The following is a 7,383-nucleotide window of genomic DNA, read 5'->3' as shown; positions in this document are numbered from 1 at the left end:
TACAAGGGAGGGGAGCAGCAAAGCTTAGGCCCGAACCCTACCGTTCAACCATTTTACAGGGAGGAGGACAAACCTCAAATCCCAGTTCCACGTGTGACAAGACAATGACAATGACCTTTATACATTAGACGATACCGTTACATACAAAAGTGCAGACAATACAGACCCAGCAAGCCCCCGCCCCTCCCACCTTCTGACCGCTCTAAGGCAGCCCGCCCCTACCAACCTTCCGGTTCTTGGTCCACCCCATGCCCCTTCCAGTTCTCGGTCCGCCCTGACACACCTTTTGACCACCTCTAGGACAGCCCGCCCTGGTAAGAACAATGTTTCTACTGTCTGAGAACAGAGTGTTGATTGGTTGGTACTTAATTGGCTGAGGAATTGAAATGGACAATCGTTGATCAATGATGACTGGCAATTAACTGTCCATTTTATTTTTAAATTTTAAACCAGGCAGGTTAACTCTGATCAGATAAAACATTAACCTGGGAAAAGAATCATTAAAAGTAGACTGCAGCAGTTCAAGAAGCAAGCTCCATCATCACCTTCACAAGAACAACGAGGGACGGGTAATAAACACTGGCCCAGCTAGTGATGGCCATGTCCAACGAGTGACTTTTTAAAAATCAATAAATGAATTTAAAATTGAAACAAAGGCTGTGTGCTATGTTGTTGAGTAAGAGAGAAGGAAGTGAACAGAGACTGTTGCTACATTAGGCTTGGTTGTCATAGTTGAATAGCTGCATTTGTGTTCTATGCATCCTATTTGATATAGGACATTAGTAGGGAGGTGATGGAGGTGAAGCACATTGAGCAGTGAATGGGGTTAATGATACTTTTGTGAGAGTGATGTGTTCAAAGGTGCATTCAGTCACCTTGATCTCTCAAGTGGGGTCACTGAACATCTTGTAGCACTGCAAATCCTCTGGGCATGTCTCCTGGTGTTGACCTGCATACCATTCTGCTCCCACTGCCTTTTCTGCAGGTATGTGGAGCCCTTGGTGGCCCCTGTTGGTAGAAGATATCTCTTTCATTTCTCCCTTGCTCCATTCATACAGCATCTGTGGCCAACAATCTTCTGCTCTTCAGTTTCCCAGATCCCTGTGCTGCCTCACTTCCATCATCTGATCCAGTCTCGATGCATCTCCATTCAGAGAGGGACATTCTGGCTCGATGTGGTGCCTGCCAGAGTCAGTGTGAGCTCCCTGCTGCAGCATCCAGTCAGTCAGAAACACAGATCAAGCTGGCTGTAAGTGGCAAGGATTCAAACAGGATTGGGATGGGATTAGATGGCCATAATCACTAAGCCCGGTCTCAGGTTCGTCTTTGCGGGTAACGCTATAAAAAAAAAGGCCACTAATTTATCATGTTGGGCTGGGGAGAGGTAGAGCATAATAATCTTGTCATTCACTGGCAAGATTTAAATCTCTGCAAAACATCGGCGACTTTTGTTTACATAGAGTTGAACTTTGCAAAGGTCCAGAGGAAAGCTGTGATGTCAGTGATGGATTAGGTTGTGTTCCTTTCATTTTTCCCCATTAAGACTCAATGACCCAAAGGAAGTTTACTGTTCCCTGCTTCCCCTTGATGGCTGTGGACATGATCACAGCATCAAAGTCTGAAGGTTTTGGAATCTTATGTGAAATGTCAGTGACTCTGGGAATGTCGCACTGATCAAACTCTGAACTGAGAGACTAATTTATCATCCCGATCCTCTGACACAACCAATTCAAGATCCATGCTTTTTAAATTCTTCACAATTTGTTACATCTTTTTTCTGTGGGTATACTGAATAAAACAGCCAATAAAAGGAAAATACTGCAGGTGTTGGAAATCAGAAACAAATACAGAGAATGTTGGGGAAACTCAGCAGGTCTGGCAGTATCAGTGGAGAGAGAAACAGAGTTGAACCTTCGAGTCTTGTGTGACTCTTCTTCAGCGTCATACTGGATTGGAAACGTTAGCGCCTGCCTGTCTAATGAGAGAGCTGGTCCTGCCTGTCTAATGAGAGAGCTGGTTGCCAAATGCTAACTAGCTATCCATCAACCACCCAATCATTGAAACAAACAATTACAAAAACATTTCCTACCGTGTTACAAAGGCTTTGGTGTATTTATCAGAGGCACATTTTGTGGATACAAACTGGGACCCCAGAATTCAATTCAAAGCTGCTTCAATCCCTCCAACATTTTCAGACTTTAATGTCTTCCCAACTTACTAACAGATCACAATGAACAATGTTGAACACACAATGAGAAGAAGCTGCCTCAGGGCTGACTTATTTTCTCATTGAGATGAAATTCCTTCTGCAGACTACCTGTTATTAAGTTGTAAAGCACTTTAATATTTCATTTTAAATCAGCGCTGTATGAAGTAAATGTTTAAACTATTAAATATGATCCATTAACTTTACTGAGTAAATCTCGCACAAACTTAATAGAAAGTGCTTCTGGGGAGAGCCATCCGCTGTTGCTTATCAGATTTCCTTTTCATTCAACAATTTTTCCTCCCAAATTCACCTGATCAAAATGTATTTATAATTACACATCTGGTTTTGAAGGCGCTACCTCTTTGAGAAAAAAAAATTATCATCCTGCCACTTCCGTTTACGTCTGGCTATGCCATCCAGTCTGAACAAAGCTCATTGTCTTCAACATTTTGAAAGCAGCTCCTGGCCCTTTTCACCCACTCAAGTCACTTTTAATTGAAGTTGATGAACCAGGGAGAGGACATTAAACCCCTTCAGGTGTATTCCACCGCTCCGTTAGATTGTTGGGATCATGGCTGCTCTGTATCTTAGCACCATCCATCCTCCTTGCTTCCATAAACCTTAATACTATCACCTAACCAAAACCTATCAAACTCATTGTTCAATTTCTACTGCTATTTTATGCACAGGATATACCTGGGCTATTGCCTATATTGCCCAGATGCCAGTGTTGTAGCTGTACTGGATCAGCTTATCTCGGGGCAGGGTTAGATTTGGAGTACAGCTGTTCAGTGCTGTTGCTGGAAGGTTGGCAGGACCCATAGTCTTTGCAACATCCAGCGTCCTCAGGCATTTCTTGTTTCACATGGAGTGAATCAAATTGGCTGGAGACTGGCCTCTGTGTTGCTGGGGACCTCTGGAGGAGGCCGGGATAGATCATCCACTCAGCACTTCTGACTGAAGATTGTTTCAAAAGCCTCACTCATCTTTTACACTGATGTCCTGTGTTACCCCTCACCTAGAAGAACCCACAAGAAAAACAGCTTGCAAGTAGAAACTGTGCACTTTTGCATCCAATCTCCTGCTCAGAACAGAGGTCAGAACGTTGACTTCACATTATATGATTCTAATGCATTTATTTAGGTTTGCTTTCCAACTGTTGCTGAGTTCATCAATCCACTTGCCTACAACTGCAAAGTTATTGGCAACGAATTTGTACACACTGCCTTCCAGTGTTAATGTTCACACTCCCATCTTTAAGCCAGATAATCATAACTTCAGTTAAGCATTTAACACTATATGACTTGCATTGTCTAAGATGCCCTCTTTCAGTTGAGATGTTATGGTCTTGGTTCCTTGGTTCGGACAGATATAGCTGGTCTTACAGCACCATGCCCTGCGTCCTCCTCACCTCCTCACCAATAATTCCGCCTTTTGTTTTCCGGGTCTCATAGCTGACTGATAGCTCTCACCTTCACATTGAGCCATGTACTCAAATCTTACTCCAGGCTAAACCTACATCTTACTCTCCCCAAGGCCAATGTTTCCTTCCTCAGGTGTGGTGGCCAGATCCGCCCACAGTTCTCCAAGTGGGCTCTAACCAGGGTTTTGTATAACTGCAGCATAACGTCTGCATCCTTGTCCTCCAGTCCCCTAGATATAAAGGCCAGCATCCCACTAGCTTCCTTGACTATTTTCTGCACCTGCTTGTGACATTTTATAGACCTGAACCCCCAAGTCTCTTTGGACATCCATTGCATATAACATTTTAAGAATTAGAAATTACCCTGATTAACTCTGATTTCCCTTCACAGATGCTGCTAGACCTGCTGAGCTTTTCCAGCAATGTCTGTTTCTGTTTTTGATTTACAGCATCCACAGTTCGCTCTGTTTTTTCGCTCTGTTTTTACCCTGAACCAACCTTTTCTTGGCACAAAATAGATAACCTTACACTTGCCTGCATTGAACTCTACCTGCTACAGCTTTGCTCATTCACTTAGTTTATCAATATCCCCTTGTAATTTTACACTGTCATCCACAATGCTGCCTAACTTTGTGTCATCAGCAAAGTGACCTTCTATGCCATTATCCAAGTCGTCAATAACTAGTGTGAACAATTGAGGGCCTCTAATTGAGATCCTTGTGGGACACCACTGGTCACATCCTTCCAGTTTGAGTGTCTACCCATTAACCTTACTTCCTGTTGCTTGTCACACATCCAATGTCCCAGTCATGTCAGTAATTTGCCTTCAGTTCCATGGGGTTCTGCCTTAGTTTACAATCTTTTATGTGGGACTTTATCAAATATCTTTTGGAAGTCCACATAACCAACATCCATAGACATTCCACTACCCTGCTCAGTTCTTCAAAAAATTCAATGGAGTTTTTCAGGCCTAATCTATCTCACATGAATCCATTCTGTTAAAAATTGCACAACACCAGTTTATAGTCCAACAGGTTTAATTGGAAGCACACTAGTTTTCAGAGCGACGCTCCTTCATCAGGTGATAGTGGAGGGCTCAATCCTAACACAGAATTTATAGCAAAAACTTACAGTGTGATGTAACTGAAATTATACATTGAAAAATTGATTGTCTGTTAAGTCTTTCATCGGTTTGAATACCATGATAGTTTCGCTTCTTTCATGTGTAAATCACAAAACCTTTTTTTTAAAAGGTTGCATTCTCAGGTTAGCTGTAACAATGGGTGATAGCTGGACAGTATGTTGAATCCATTCTGGCTCTCTCCGACGAACTGAAAATTTTCAAGGGGTTCAGTTTTGTCATCCTTGATTATCGGCTCCAACAATTTCCCCACCATCCCTGTTAGGTTGACTGGTCTCTCATTCCCTGGTTTCCCTCTTTCACACTTCTTAAAAAAAAAAGCGAGTGCTACATCACTGACTCAGCATTCCGGTGAAGATCTGGAATACATATTCTGGAAGGAAGTTCAATAGCAACTTTCAAAAAGCATCAGGGAAGCACAAAAAGTTGGAAATATTATAGGGCCAGTGTTATTCAGGACAGACACAATAAACTAAATGATGCCTTTCTGTGTTATATGGTTCCAGGATAAATACTATCTTACACTAATCTTGATGTTATAGGAAGGATATTATTAAGCTGGAGAGGATTCAGAAGAGATTTACCAGGATGTTGCTGGGTATGAAAGGTTTGAGTTATAAAGCAAGGCTGGACAGGCTGGGACATTTTCCACTGGAGCGTAGGAGGTTGGGAGGTGACCTTATTAAAGTTTATAAAATAAGAAGGGGTATAGATAGGGTTAATGGTAGCTATCTTTTCCCAGGATGGGGAATTTCAAGACTAAGGGGCACTTTTTTAAGGTGATAGGAGAGAGTTTTAAAAAAAACATGAGGGGTAAATGTTTACACAGAGGGTGGTTCGTGAGTGGAATGAAAGTCCGAAGGAAGTGGTGGATGTGGTCACAATTACAACTTTTAAAAGACATTTGGACAGGTATATGAATGGGAAAGGTTTGGAGGGATGTGGCCAGGAGCAGGCAGGTGGGACTAGTTTAGTGTGGGATTATGTTCGACATGGGCTGGTTGGACCAAAGGGTCTGTCGGTACTGTGTGATTCGATGACTCAGGATGGTGAAGCAGGGTTCAAATTCACAATCTGAGCACATTAAGACCAGACCATGCTAAGCCTCGGACCCACTATCTGCATCATTCCATCTACTACTTGAAATCTTCCCAAGCTCTGCTGCTGTAACAGAGCTCATGATAAATCCCATTCATCTGCACTGGTGCACAATACAACAAAACCTTAATGTTAAAATGCTTAACCTTATTTCCAAGTCTCTCCATGGTCTCCCTACCTCCATTACCTCCTTGGGCTACAATACTCCAAGATATTTGCATCCAGGCATTAGCAGTTGTACCTCGACCCCGCAAGGCCCTGAGTTCTGCAATCCTCTTCCCAGATCTTTCAGTCTCACAACCTCATTCTCTCCTTTTTAAAACTACTCCTCATGTCAACCAAAACTTTTCTTCATCCCTCTCTCTCTGTAGCTCCATGTGGCATATTGGTGGGTAAAAATCCTGAGTGGAGTACCTCGTGACATTTCACCAGACTAAAGGTGCTACACCAATGCAGGTGGTACCTCATCTTGGTAAGTAGGCTCCAGTGACTTGAAGTATTTTATTGTAACAAATGCAGAGTCGGAAGGTCTTTGTCTGTTCCCTTTATTCAATCACAGGGGTCGAGATGACATTTCTTTTTAATCATTGTGAAATATGAAAATCGAGATGAAAGCCTTTCTCATTCGGATTAACATGTTTTAATACACTAAACCTTTGAAGATCCCTAAGGTCTTTTGCTGGAAAAGTGACCTTTTGATGTTTTTGAATCGTGTATATGCCACCAAGCCTTTGATATTTAAAAAGCCTTGCTTTAAGTGCCCTAAAAGATGTCCTTGTCTTAGTCTATATTTAGTTGATAGAAGGGAGAAAAAAACAAACCATCAATGCATAATTGTTAACTTTTGGGATCAATGTGATTTAGATAATGGCAGATATTGCTTTTTAGATCTTCCAGGAATATGGGATCATTAACAAGGTCAGATTTTGTCACCCATCTCTAAGTGCCCTTGAACTGAGTGGTTTAGACCACTTCAGGGAACACTTCAGATGCAACTACACTGCTGTGGATCTGGAGTCACACATTAGACAATAGACAATAGACAATAGGTACAGGAGTAGACCATTCTGCCCTTCAAGCCTGCACCACCATTCATTATGATCATGGCTGATCATCCTGCACCACCATTCATTATGATCATGGCTGATCGTCTTCAATCAGTATCCTGTTCCTGCCTTATCTTCATAACCCGTGATTCCACTATCCTTGAGAGCTCTATCCAACTCTTTCTTAAACGAATCCAGAGACTGGGCCTTCACTGCCCTCTGGGGCAGAGCATTCCACACAGCCACCACTCTCTGGGTTAAGATACATCTCCTCATCTCTGTCCTAAATGGTCTACCCCGTATTTTTAAGCTGTGTCCTCTAGTTCGGCACTCACCCATCAGTGGAAATATGTTTCCTACTGCCAGAGTGTCCAATCATTTCATAATCTTATACGCCTCAATCAGATCCCCTCTCAATCTTCGAAACTCAAAGGTATACAAACCCAGTCGCTTCAGTCTTTCAGTG

This window comes from Chiloscyllium plagiosum, chromosome 38 (genome assembly GCF_004010195.1).
Source record: "Chiloscyllium plagiosum isolate BGI_BamShark_2017 chromosome 38, ASM401019v2, whole genome shotgun sequence".
In the NCBI taxonomy this organism is placed as follows: Eukaryota; Metazoa; Chordata; class Chondrichthyes; order Orectolobiformes; family Hemiscylliidae; genus Chiloscyllium; species Chiloscyllium plagiosum.
Note: the sequence above shows the minus strand (reverse complement) of the source record.